Raw genomic sequence first — 14025 nt, 5'->3', positions numbered from 1 at the left:
GCGTGGCTAGTCACTTTTCAGATTCCTTACTATTAACAGAAGTAGATTTCTCAAAGCTGGCTGCTGCTTTACACTATGAATGTAAATGCAAAGCTGAGGAGCTCCGTGCTGACTGAGACATCCTGCTCACTCAGACACAGGGACAGTTTAATCCATGTGTGCCTTCGTTACTGAGTTTGAAACTGCACAAAGCTGTTTATGTTCCAGCAATTAACTCGTGAGGTTTGCCTGCTCTGCAAAATTTTCTGAATGTGTTCCTCATTTTGTCAGGAATCATTTGTTGGAATTGGGAGTTCCACCAACAGCTGGAAAATGAATAGGAAACTGAGCTGTGTAGAAGCACTAAAGGCATGTAATCTAAGCTTATTTATACTGTTCACTGTGTAATAGATGATATTTTTTTCAAAATTATTCCTCTGTGCTCAGAAAAGATCTTGTGCTTCCATTTATAAATAGGATGTTAATTATTGTAATACCTCTAATCTCATCCTATACTTTTGTTTCCTTGGTTGTCTGTATGATTTTAAAGGTGGCAACATTACTGTGTGTGTAATAATCATGTATAAGCCAGAATTTTCCAGCTAGATGCCATACTGCCAGTTATCAGATTCTGTACCTCAACTATCAAATAACTGCAGGAGGGAAGAAGTCAGGTCTATAGTAAGAAACAGAGGTAAAAATAATGAGTGTAAGTTTTCTTGAAATTTTATTCAAGACTTAACCATTCTCTGTAAAACAGATACAAGAATATCTGCAGAAAATATATTTAGCAACCAACAAAAAGCTACTTACAATGTCAAGACCATTTATTGCCACATTGTGGAGTCTTTGACAGAGGTGCTCCTCAGGAACAGTGATGCCCAAACTGTTAATTTATCTTCACCTGCTGAGAGGATTAAAATGTCAGGTGAGGGAATAAACCAGTGGGGAGCAAGTGACTCATAAAATGCAGGTGCCCTTAGCACTGAAGGATTTTAAAAAAAATTTAAAATCAGTTTTTTTTCCACTGAGGCAACAACAGCTCTTCAGAAATTCCTTGGCACATCGCTGTCAGATGCAGTAGGTTATGCCAAGATCCATTTCTGTTTTGATAGTCTGGAGGAAAAATCTGTTCAGTGTACTTTATTTCTGTTTAAGAGCAGGATTTTAATCAATTATTGGGAAGCTGGCTTATTGTGGAGAACTGGAAATGTGCATTAGCATGACGTTAAAAAGATTTTAACGTTTCAGGCACAGTTCCTTTACACGAAGAAAGGCTGTGAAAATGAAGTTGCCTCACATATAAAAGTTTTCAGTTTTAAAAAGGTTTTCATACAAGCAACCCATTTTCCACTTTTAGTTCTTATTAACCTGAGACATATAGACATAATGATAACTTCTGGATAATTGTACCTTCAGACAACAGAGCGTATTTAGGTGGACAGTCACATCCAGCAGGCATGTGCAGAATTCATGTAGGTACATGAATTACTAATGAGAGCAGACATAACCCACTCCCTGGTGTACTAACTCACCCGAGGGCATCACTTGCTGCATGAGGATCCTGTCCTGTGGCTGAGCAGATTGGTGACACACCCTCAGTCAGCATGCACTTCTGAAGCTTGCTCATATTACGCTTTTCATTAAATAGAAATTAAAAAAAAAACAAAACCTTTTACCGCTGTGTTTGGATTGAACAAAACGCTTTTCAAATAGAATTAGTATTTTTTGGGGCGGGTGAAAAAAAATGATGTGTTTCTGTGCTGATACAGATCAGAAGTGGGGGCACTGTTTCTTTTCAAATGTGTGAACCACTGGTCTGGGAAGCGAATGGAGCATAGAACATAGAGAAAGATGTGTGAGAGAGCGAGAGCTCTGTGCTGGCTGATGTTTGTGAGCAGCAGGTGTTTCAAAAGACGGTAAGAATGTTGAACCTGGGGTTGTTGATGTCAGCTGTGTGAAACTTTGCAAGGCAGCTTGTGTTCTGGTCATTTGCAATGAAACTGCGTTTTTCTTGTGGTGGTATAAGCTTTGTGATTTTGCACTTTTTCACTCTTGAGTATTAAACGATGAAAAAATCAATGCAGATGTTTTCTCTTTCTTCCTGTCTGATGTTTTAAAGGCTGCACCGTCCAAAAAAAAAGGACTTAATGTCTGTACATACCTTGCTGTCAGGCTGGGGTAATTTTTGGTTCGAAGAATGAACCTAATTTTTCATTCCAGCAAAGATTCACCTCTTTCAGGCTGGTGATAGAAATGATGGCAGAACATGACATACTCCTTATTCCAACCACACACAGCACGTGTGGACCAGCAGTGGGTGTGGAGTGCCACAGGTAGTGGGAGAGGCAGAGCATGAAACAGCACAGAGGGTGGAATTCCCTGAGTTGTCAGCACTATAATTGTCTTTGGAGCCTGGCATTCGACCAAGGTAAGTCTCTACTTTTACCCTTTCCTAGCAAAGAAAACTGTTTTACACCCATTTAAATCTTTAATGGAAAATACTGTGTATACATACACAGATATATATATATGTTTAAGTACTCTCAATGTACTGCAAAATTCATTTTTCTTTTTATACACACACTTGATTTGTAATGAAAACATCATACCTTTAACCCAGTTTTCTCTTAATTTAAAAAAAAGGGTCAGAATAAGTTTTTCCTATGAAAGAGTGAGACTTTCTGAAGAGATCTTCCATTTTTAATGCACTGAGAAAAAAGCACACACTTCTCTATGTCTTGCAAAATGGGGAAGAAAGTATCTGAAATTACTGTCTAAATCACAGCATGATTTGAAGATGGTTGAGTGATCAGCAAAATAGTTTCCACTGAAAATGGCCTCTGTCAGAAAAAGTGCTTTCAGGCTCTATTAAGTGAACCAGTATTGCTGTTAAAACTCTCAGTGGTGAAGATCTGATTTCTCTGAAACTTGAACTGTTTCTCTGAGCAGTGAGGAATGGGACTCAAAATGGGTTGGTTTTCAATACATCAGAATTTCAGTTTCCTGGGTTTGACACATTTGTCAGTTGTGATAATTTTTTTAAGATGCAAATATGGGGGTGCCTCAATATTAAATTCTACCAAGGAGAGTTTAAAATTAAATGGAAATAAAAGATTTTTGCTCGTACTCCAAATTTAAGCAGTTGAAAAGATAAAACTTTCCTGATATACCTCTGCAACCAACAAAAAGCCCTGCCCAATGAACAAAGTTTTTCTTCAGCTAGGAAAAACTCTGGGTTTTGAAAGATGTTATCTCCAGCTACCAAACCACTGGTATTGGTTTGATTTCCATTTCCAAATCATAATGTGAGGTTGATGTGGCAGGAATTTACTGCTGGAATCAAAACTGCTTGTTAAAGGTGAGAAAGTTCAGAGATGCTGAACCCTAACCCTAGGCAGAATTTGCTTCACGTTTTATAAACCTGATAGGAAAAGCAATACACTGTAACCAAAGTGCTTCTGACGTGCTGAAATGTCTATTTTCCTTTTCCTTGCATTTGTCATGATGTGATTTGGGTTAATGTTTTAGTGTATTGGTCTGTCTTAATTTGACCTTTGATTTGTCAGCCTTTTTGTGGCCCTGCAAAACCAGCAGGGAGGTACAGGCTGTTGATTATTGATTATGTTGATTATTGATTATGTTGATTATTGATTATGTTGATTATTATCAGCCCAAGGTTGTTTGCCACTTCAGTTCAGGTTTGTAGAGTGTGCCTGTAAGACACCCAACTACTTAATACAAATCTTTAAAAAGACAACTTCTCTGCATAATTGGAAACTGCTGCTTTAGATTGGTTGCATTTCTCTTAATTTTGGCTTTACTTTCACTTAACGCCATTGCATCATCCAGTGAAAACACAGAGATGCTCTATGACCACCTCTGCCACTCTTTGCTGTTATCCAAGCAGAGGAATTAACCAAGAAAATCAGTGATGGCAATGGTGGCACATAATCAAATCTCTTCAGGCAGTGGCTGCTAAATCAGTGACACATCTGACATTTAGTGGAGGAAAGAGCCTGAGGAGTGAGTGAGCAATCTGAGCTGCTGCCCGGGGAACTTTCCAACAGTTTGACTCATCTGTCTTTTCCGTCAGGCATTTGTGTGCCTCCCTGTGCCTGAGTATCTCTGAGAACTGCAAAGGCAGAGAGATTCTAACAGGATGCAGGAAGATGCTCAGCCAAGAAAGGATCTAATTAAAACCTTGCTCTGAATATGTCAGCGGTTTCTTGAGTTGCTGTCAGTCCCCCTTTTTTGTTGTTGTTGTGGGTGCCAAATGAGTTTGGCAGTGAAGGTAATACAATGTGCAGTTCTGTGATACAGATTTCTTAGACTCTCTATCAGTAAACTGATAGAGAAAATTCAAATATATGTATTTCCCACTAGTAAATACAGATGAAATAGTGGTGTTACTCTGAGTAACTGAGCCCTGTAATTGTACAGTAATGACTTGAGATCAATCTGCTAAACATCTTTTTCTTTGAAGAGGGGAAGGGTTAAAGTTTGGAATTTTTTATGTTTATGTAACCTAAGAACTGCCAACATTATAAAGATGCTTTAATGCAAGGTAAGCTGCACCTTTGCAGAGTTTATTTAGTCCATAAGATTCTGTCTCACTGCATGGTAAATAATTTGGTGGGTTGGATAGCTGGCAGTCTGTTCTGTCCTGGTGTGAGACAGTAATTACATTTAATGCACAGTATTAGCAGGTACTTTTTCTGTGTTATGGGTATTGAATAATTTTTCTGAAGCCTTAATAAAATCCCTCTTTGCCGATTATTGGACAATTTGTATACTGGGATGGGAGGAAAAGAAAAACTTGAGAAAGAGGGGTGGGAAGACTTTGCCACATTTCCGTGCCGCTCTCCAAAGCGAGCCCTGGGCACCCGTGGCAGTGTTCAGAGCAGATGTTGGAGCTGGACACTGCCTGGAGCTGCTCTCTGCTCAAGGCCCAGGGTGAGCTCCCAGTTTGCTTTTTGCACTGAAGAGCCCAGAGCGTTTGGCGTGCTCACACCTACATCTGGAAAAACTTCCATTGAAATGGTTTCCAAAGAGCTCTGCTGGAAACTACCCCGGCAGCTGCTGGTACAAAGCAGAACGGGCTGTTACAGCAGCCACAAAAGCAGCCCATGCTGAGAGACCAACCTCGCTTTCTGAGTCCTGAATTGGGCAACTTTTGGGGCGTGGGCTCGGCTTTGCCAGTTCTGTCTCTTTGTTAGATGCTGCTGCTCAGCATCGGATGAGTTATTGCACAGCTCTCATTGAAAAACCCTTCTCTAAAAATTGGACAGTTTAATAAATCTTTTCCAGTTAGGCCAGTAACAGCACATTGTTGTGTAGGACAGTAGAATGTTCCTGCAGAAGGAAAAGATCAGCTGCTGAGCACTGTAATGGGGGAAAAAATTAAATTATTACACTGTTCTGTAATTTAAAAAAATGAAGTGAGCCGTAACATCTCTTAGACTGCTATAGATGCTTCTGTTTTGAAGATAAAGACTACACTTCCATAAAATCCATCAAGCCACCTTAATATTTGTAACAGGTGATTGCTACTTTGCATACTTGGAACTGAAAATAGATTCACCTCATCTGAAACAGGGGAATTCACTTCCAGTGTACATTAATGTTAGGGGAAAAAAGGCAGTAAAACTGTGCTAGCATTCCTGAGTGGATCTAGGTCTCTGTCAAAACAAAGCCATCAGGTTCTGTAGTGAATGAATTTGTTTTCTCTTTCTCTGGAAATTTAGGAAGGACGTGCTTGTTATTACAATCAATCCACTGAGTTGCCGAATTTAAGTACAATGTTACATGTAAAGCAGTTGCTGGCAGTGCAGTCGATATATTGATGACTTACTGATCCCTCCTCTCCTGACAAATACTTTTCTGCTCGGGAAAAAAGGCAAAGCATGTTTCTGAGCAGTTGTTTTAATAGGGTGTGACTAGTAAAGAATGGCTCATGCTTGGGCCCTGCTCTCATGTCATTAAAATAAGTAAGTGGGACATAAACTTCATACAGGAGATGATCAAACACATCAGCAGGGAGCCCAGCAACTCCCTTTTAGGGCTTGAGTTAAGATTGCAAAGATTATTTTTGGAAAGCAAGCAGAGCCATCCCCTCTCCTTTTGTCTTGAAACAGAGCAAATACTTTGTGGTATCACAAATAAAGCCCTTGCTGCCAGCAGGAGGGGAGGGGAGGAGCCCCCATTGTGGGTGCTGCAGGCACCAGGCAAATTCACAGAATCACTGAGCTGGAAGGGAAATTCTCAGGTGACTGTCACCTGAGGAGAGTGCCCTCAGTGATCTGCCAACAGCCCTCCTGCATCAAGGACACCAGGAGGGGACAAACGCAGCTCCTTCAGCTTCTGCAGGTCAGTCACAAGGAGCAGTACGAGCTCAGAGGGACACAGGGAATGGCTGAATTCCTGTTCAGGCCATAGAGCTGCCTGGGAGTCCGGGATGCCATGGACACGTTCCCGGCTGTCCCAGTCCTGGGCACTGCTGGTGGCCACCATGCCCTGACTCAGGGCGGTGTCCCTCTGGGAGAGGAGCTGCCTCCCACCACGGCACAGCCTTCCCAAGGGTTGATGGAATAGGAAACAAGCAGCACACAGGTTAATATCAGATGGCAGAGCTGGAAAGTGTAAGTTTTTCCATGAGTTATGGCCCGCAGATGCCAGCGTTGGATCCTCCAGCAGAGTCAGCAGCAGCTACAAATATGGGATTTATCCTCGGTGCCTGCTTTTGCACTTCCCTGCTTCTGTGGCCGGCTGGGATGAGCCAAGTTCCTGTTACTGAGATGGAGGACCCGGAGGCAGCCAGGGAAAGATGTGCCAGGGTATATAAAATGCCCATCTGAAAAGCGTCTCTAGAGCACTGCCAGTGTCCAGCTCATGGCTGTACCTGCTTGGGTTTCATGTGTGCTCTATTTGTGTGCCCTCGCAGCCACTCCCTCGCTCCCGGCGCCCCTCTGTCCTGGGCTGAGATCCGGCCTCATTCCCTTCTTTCAGCAGCGCAGTTGCTTTTTGTGAGAGAGAAACAGTGACCAGAACACTTAAGTGGTGGTCAGAGAGGAGAGGGGGAAATGCCAACTCTTACTTCAGCTCTTCAGCTTCAATTTTTGGAGTGAAAGGAACTGAAAATAAATCCAGCTTATTACAGAATCCAGGTCTTTCCCTGCATCTTCAATGATCTAAGTTAAGGCAGGGTATGAGTACTTAAATGAGATGTGCAGGACGAACGTCAAGCGTTGGCACCTCAATTTCTTAATTTTAACACAGTAACCACTAAAAAAACCCCACAAACCCAAGAAAACAACCAACTAACCAATCAAACAAAAACACCCCAACAAAAGCCCCTAAAAGTTTACTTTCTGTGATTTAGCTTGGGTAGGTAATAGTTTCCTGTGTTTCTGCCAACTTGCTTTTGAAAACTGGCTCATCCAAAACCGGCTGAATAGTGAAGAGGTTGCCATTGTCTTCTGAGTTCCACTTTGGGACTGTCATTATTATCCTCAAACATAATCCAAATGTATTCACCAGAGTTTTTGTCTTTAAATTTTCTGTGCTAATATTTGCAAAATACAGAATGTGGAAAAATGCAGCTCAAGTTTCTGTAAGGAACAAGAGAAGCAAACTGGGACTGACAAAGCAAATGTCTAATTGTGGAGCTTTTCTGCTGTGGAAGGGCTCTCAAATTCAGTGCGAGGAAAAAGAACAAATTATTGCCAAGGTTTGTCCTTTTCTTTGTAATTTTTTTTCTTGCTGTTCATGGTAAGCTGAATAGAAACATGGTGTTTTATGGAAAAAAAACTATAGAAGAAAAAAAGGATAGAGATGGCCAGTTCAATTCTTGAAGTATATAAAAAATCATCCATTAGGAATTAACTAAATATCAAGTAGTAATCTTTACTGCTTTTTTTCCTCAGATACATTGTTTAACAAACCTATGGTAAAAAAAAATCTAATTTCAATAATCTGTTTTCTAATTTTACTTCAGATTGTTTGAATTTTATTTTAATTTGAATTGTACATTTATACCTGAGCTGTTAATTCAAATGTTGTTTACAAGCAGCTTTGCTGGAATCTGATGAAACATAATGTAGCTCTTCTTAAGAGTGAAAAAGAAAGCAATTTGCTGTTCTTCAGTGTAAATGGTATCAATTACCTATTGCAAAGGAAAAAATGAAGTCCAGAGGCTTAGCTTTTAATTTAAAAAATCTATAAATAAATATGATGAGCAAGTAAAAAAATATTTAAGAACTTCTGAATATTTAATGATTTCATTAGATCAAGGTGATAATGCTGAATTCTTCATTTCTACTTGAACATTTTTGTCATGCTGCCTTTAAAATGACCTCAGGATGACAAAACACAGAGTAACTGATTTCCTTCTGTTACGTGAAAGAATTGAAGACATTCCCCATAAATTCTTTGGGATTTTGCTCAGCAATTACCCATTAAAGAACATGTTTCAGGATTTTTCCTTTCTGCTGTGTGCTGGCCCTGTGCCCTCAAAATTGTGGCTATGTTATGTTTTCTCTGGAATGTTAAACACTTTAGTTACCTTTCAGCACCTTTCAGATCAGCTTTTCCCTTCCTTCCTTCCAGGAGAGTTTAAGGGCAGCAGATAATTAACAACTGACCTTTGAAAGAGGTGTTTGTAAATTCAGTGCTTCATTTGCCGAAACACAAACAAAATAAAATTATTTATGGGTTTACCTCTAATTCTCTATTCTTCTAACTGAAAATGAAGGTGAGAAACATTTAACTTCATCCTGTTTAAAAGCAAGTCATGGGATGGTTGCTGCTTTCTGTGTTCCTGTTACTGAGGAGCATTAAATTCTGTTCTTGACTCATAAGTCACCCAAGATCCAGAGTCGTGTTTGGAGCATTAGCTCACCTTGCAAAGCCTTGGCATTTGGGCCAGCCTGTAACTGGTACCTCAGGGGCAGCTGTTTGAACCATCCCTGTAATCCCTGCTGGCCACCTGGTGGGCTCAAGGAGCTCTTTCCCTGATTTTAGGGAGGTGCTGTGCAGGTGGAAGGAGCTCCTGCAGCTCCTGGGAGCTCCCTGAGAGCTGTGCGTGGCACTTTGGGTCTGTTGGAAGGGGCCAGTCACTGTCCCAGCACTCTGTGACATTTGGACATTTAAATACATCCATCAGAAGTGCCTTTCTCGTTTGTTCTGCTCAGGCACAAGCTATTTTAGGCTGACATTTTCCAACCAGGCCTGAGGGAGTTAGATGTCTGAATTAAATCCAGTTTGACTGATTTGGACATTGAACATCTCTGAACTGAAATCCTGCTGACAGGCAGTGGGGCTGTGCTATAACAGCATTATTAGCTCTTCTGCTATATAGGAATGTACATCTTGATCTCTTTTTTTTTTTTTTTTTTTTTTTTTTTTTTTTTTTTTTTTTTTCCCAACAAAATGGCCAAATAATTGAATTCTGAGTGCAAACACAGGAATTGAACCTTGGAATAATATTTTTTTAAGTGAACACGCAAGATGTACATGCACTGAAAGTAAAGCTGCCGTAGAGTTAAAACCCCTCAGCTGTTTTAATGTGGAGATGATACAAACACTTCCTAAGAAAACACTAGACTCTCGTTGATTTAAATATGTGTATTTTATTGAGTGACATTTAATTCATTGCAGCTGGTTTCTCTCATAAAAAAAAAAAAAAGCCTTTTTAGATCATCATATCAAAAATTGTAATTTATACATCAGTTTTTAAGGAAAGCACTAAATGTATTTAGCATAGCATAACGGATGATATAAATTGGGAAAAATTGCAGCAAATAGAACTGAATCCAAAATGAGGGTGCCCATGGGCCAAATCTCCAGTGGAAACTCAGCCTTGTGCTGACCTGAGCCAATGATAACCTGGGGAAGAACAGCAGAGTCAAAGAACTCTGCCTTGTGCAGACTCTGTGTGCAAATGCTCTTCAGAGAGCAGTCTGGAAGTGGCTCAAGCACTGAAAAGCAAAGAGGCAAACAATTCCTAACAAGGCTGGCTGTGTGCAGCTCTGCTGCTGCTATCATCCTTGGAAGGTTTACACTGAAGTGCTCTTTGCCTCACAAGCTCTACTTCAGATTAATATCATTTATGGGAAGGGCTGTAAACAAAAGGGAAATGTCTTGAATGCTTTTCACTGCTGGGGAGAAGTGTTATTATAGAACTCTGACACCAGCTGCCACCCTGGTAAGGCCAGTCTGCCTCACATTATCATTTTGCCACCCAGCACAATAGAAAATAACAATGAGCCTGCAATCCACAGACTTCCCCTCTCCAAACTGATTGTGCAGGGTTGAAATGAAAAAAAAAAAAAAAATCCACCAAAATTTGTCTGTCATAGCTGTTTCTGCAGTCATCTAAACCAGTATGAGCAGTTACCCAGTACACCCTGTAAAAGTTGGAACTGGGAGAAAATGTCCTTATTCTAAAGGCTTTGGGGAGACGATTGTTTGTGGTCTGGGTGTCTTTGGAGTGTTAGGAAGTCTAATAAAAATAGCCCGAACATGAGAACCTTGAATGGACATCTGTGCCCTTCTTTGAAATGAACTGAAATTGAGGATGGGTGAAGTTTCTAACATATTCTACCTTAATGTGCCCCATCAATTTGCCTTCAGTGCAATTCAATTTCAGTTTCTAAAGCCCTGAATGTTCTGAGGGATGGTTTACCTCTGTGATCCCCTCTCATCAGCAATCTTACAAAAGTCAGGACATTTCTTTAATGTCATCTACAAGTGACTGTCTTTTGGAAGTGATGATAAAAGTCTTTGCAAAAGCTCTCACCTCTGGGAATATTATTCCAAATTATTCCTATTTTTTTTTTTAATAAATTTCTCTTTCTTCAATCAGCCCAAGAACAGAAGGATGATCTGTTTGTAAGAACTCTTCTGGCTGCAGAAGAGCAGTGGCCTTTTCTTACCCATTTAAGGAAGTTCTCCCTGTGGTCTCCAAGACGTGTAAATAGCTCCAGGAAATTAAAGCACTTGAGGTTTTTAAGTGGACAATTTACATGTACAGTTGCAGTGTGCTGGGACAAGAGCTGCTTAGTAATCTGTAGCTGGAATTTATATAATATTGCAGCCATCAGTGTTGTTCACCTTTTCAGCTGCACAGGTGACTTTGGCTTTGGATTGTTTGCCATTGTGCAGTGTTCTTCGCTGTCATCCCACTGGAGATTCAGTGCAGCTCTACAGACCGAATTTGAATCCAGGACTGTCACAATTTAAACAAAACCAAATCAAACAAACAATCAAAACCAAAACAAAATCCCAAACACCAAAAACAAAACAAAGAAACCCTGCAGGAAGGCTCTAGTCTGTGATGGAAGATTAGGTGTGAAAAAAGAGGACAAAGATGTTCAATTCCTCATGAGCTTGGGGCTGAATCAAGCCTGTAGTACCCTGGCAAAATCAAAGCTCTTTTCCCTGCTGCAATGCTCAGCAAAAAGTGAGAGTTTTCTTGTTTGGAAATTGTTGCTGTGTTTCTTCTGAATTTTTTTGAAGCAAGAAAGCAAAGCTAATAATCCAACTGCTAAGTCAGAATAAGGAGACAAACACAGAGAAGCAAAAGGGAAATCAAATGGTTTATTGGCTTAAATACTGATAGTGTTCATGTAAACTCAGATATGAGAGTAGGTTTGCTTTTCTGATTAGTACATATTTCTATTTCTGTAGTTTCACTGGACTTTATATCTAAGCCTTTTGAAGATAACTTATCTCTTCATTGAGTGATGGGAAAGAAGAAAAGTCCAAGGGATCTGAAAACAGTGGGGAACATTGCTAAGTGTCAGGGATGAAATGAGAAGTTTGCTTATGTCTATCACATGGGTTGGGAAAGTCAAATACTGCTGGAATTTATTTCCCTTCCATTTGTTTTCCTTTTATAAACTTGCCATCCACAAGTCTTTCATGGCCTTCCTGTCTCTGGTCAATTGAAACAGCCTTTTAAAATATTCATGAAACTACTTTGCTAGCAGTGCTTTTATACACCAATGAATTACCGAGCATAAATGATTGAGTAGAAATGTTATTTTCTCCCCACACATTGCATTTAACTGATGTGCTTGTCCTGGCTACCTGGTGCAGATAGAGAGGTTCAAGAATATGGGCCTACCTTCATCTTTAAGTGACTCTCTGTCTTCAGCAAATATATTAGAAATATTTTTAAATTATTTACTCCGTTCTGCAAGAACCATGTTCTACCTTGCTTCTTCCTTGATACCCATTTCTAAAAACAAGTTTAGTTTCTTCCTTCTCTAGCATTCACTGGAGTTTGCTCTCATTTACCTTCCCAAGATGAGAATCTGTACAACCACTTGGACATCTCATATTGTTGCACTTAGAGCTATAATGTGGAATGCAATATTATGAACAAATTGCAGAGTTCACACTGAACTGAATTTCAGCTTTATTGAGTACTATCTGTTTCGCAAAAAAGATTCTCCCCTATTCTGGCTTTATATAAATAAAAGCATAGAGAAATGTTATGAGCTTTTGGGATGTGTTGCAATGTTCTTGGAATATTTGTGTATTTCTGAGTTCTGTGCCACAGGTAGAATTTGAGGAGGAAAGATAAAATTGAAAAATCTGAATAAATCAAAAGACAATGTGCTGTAGCTAAATTAACAGAGCACCCTACAACAAGTAACACACTATATCTGAATATCAAGGCATAACTTCTGACCCTACTGAACAAGGAAAGTCCCCTTTGCATGGTTCATCTTCTGTGAGTTTTGGACTCTTCCTATCTGGTATTGAACAAACTCAAAGACTTTGTGACAGCAGAGGTCAGAACACTGAGTCTTCTAAGCCCTTATGTTGTGATGCTTTTATCTATTTAACTTTGCTGTTATCTTTCCATGCTATTGTTGTGCATTGGTCCTTGACTTGGTCTTTCAGCCAGGAAAAGTATCTTTAGTAGTTGTTTCATGTGGTTTCAGTCCTTCCCCTAAGAAACCGAAGGAAAAGGACAGGTTTTCAAACACAAAGGATTTGCCATTCACCCTGAATTGCTCGGACTGGAAGTCAGGCGCGTGTGGTGGAGAGGTCAGGGAGGAAACACCCACACCTGGAAGCAGGAGAAGGTTATTTGCTTCACTGCCATGATTCTCTCTGCATCAGGGATGGCCAAAGTCGCTGAGAGCTGAGCCCTCTCATCAGCAGAACAGAACATTCCCTGTCATCAGCCTCTACAAACTTGACATATGCTATTGAAGGCTGGCATACTGTCCCACATAAATCTTCCAGGGAAGTGGGCTTCTCCATTTCCTAATATCAGTTTTCTCTCTTTCCTCGCTTGTTTGGGGGTATATTATGATTATTTAGACTCCATTTTATTATAGAGGCCAAATCATGGTGCACTTATCCATGTGGTTTTCCAAATCCAGACCAATCTGTTTGTCAGGAGTCACATTACAGATTAGCCACCTCTAAGGACTGGATATACACAGAGAATGCCCATTTTTCAAAAATATAAACCACACAGAAGAGCTCTGGTATAAATTTCTCCTTTGGTTTTCAAACATCTAAATAAAATTAAATTATTTTCTGATAACAATGTGTTATCCATAGTCCTGCCCAACATGGAACCAGAGTGCAGAACTGGAATGCTGACAGGGACTTATTACTCAGCAGGCAAATTTTGTGATTTTTATTTGGCTGGTTGGCCAGTTTTTATTTTATGAAAGAAACACACATTAATTTAAAGATTGTAATGAAGTTGTACCTGTTTGGTGGGGCTATCTCTAATTTGCAGCAATGTGTATCTCTGGCTTAGTGCTATGAAGGTGCCATCACTCAAAGGAGAGCTGTTGTAAGTATATAAATATATATTTGAGAAGCTTGAACTTAATGACCATGATTTCAGTGCTAAAAGCACAAAAAGGGTTTAACAGACCAAATTATTTCACTGGCCCAGAATTACAGGACATTAATCTCTGGAAGAGTCTACAAGGCACATGGCTCTTTTTCCTATGCCTTTGGTGGAAAACAAAAAATACTTTCAGTAGAAATGACTCTGAGTCTTCATTTTCA

General features: G+C 40.0%; 1 protein-coding gene across 1 annotated transcript in view; it reads left to right on the top strand.

Annotated features, from left to right (window-relative positions):
* Positions 1–1796: 1796 nt before the first annotated feature.
* LRRC28 (leucine rich repeat containing 28) overlaps positions 1797–14025 on the top strand; it is a 68905-nt gene continuing 56676 nt past the window's right edge. The window contains exon 1 of the mRNA XM_066328267.1: positions 1797–2410. The gene's annotated coding sequence lies outside the window, so the exon portion shown is untranslated. The remainder of the gene's footprint in view (positions 2411–14025) is intronic.

Source organism: Sylvia atricapilla, chromosome 13, assembly GCF_009819655.1.
Source record: "Sylvia atricapilla isolate bSylAtr1 chromosome 13, bSylAtr1.pri, whole genome shotgun sequence".
NCBI lineage: Eukaryota > Metazoa > Chordata > Aves > Passeriformes > Sylviidae > Sylvia > Sylvia atricapilla.
The sequence above is the reverse complement of the archived record's forward strand: the minus strand, read 5'-3'. Positions and strand labels throughout refer to the sequence as shown.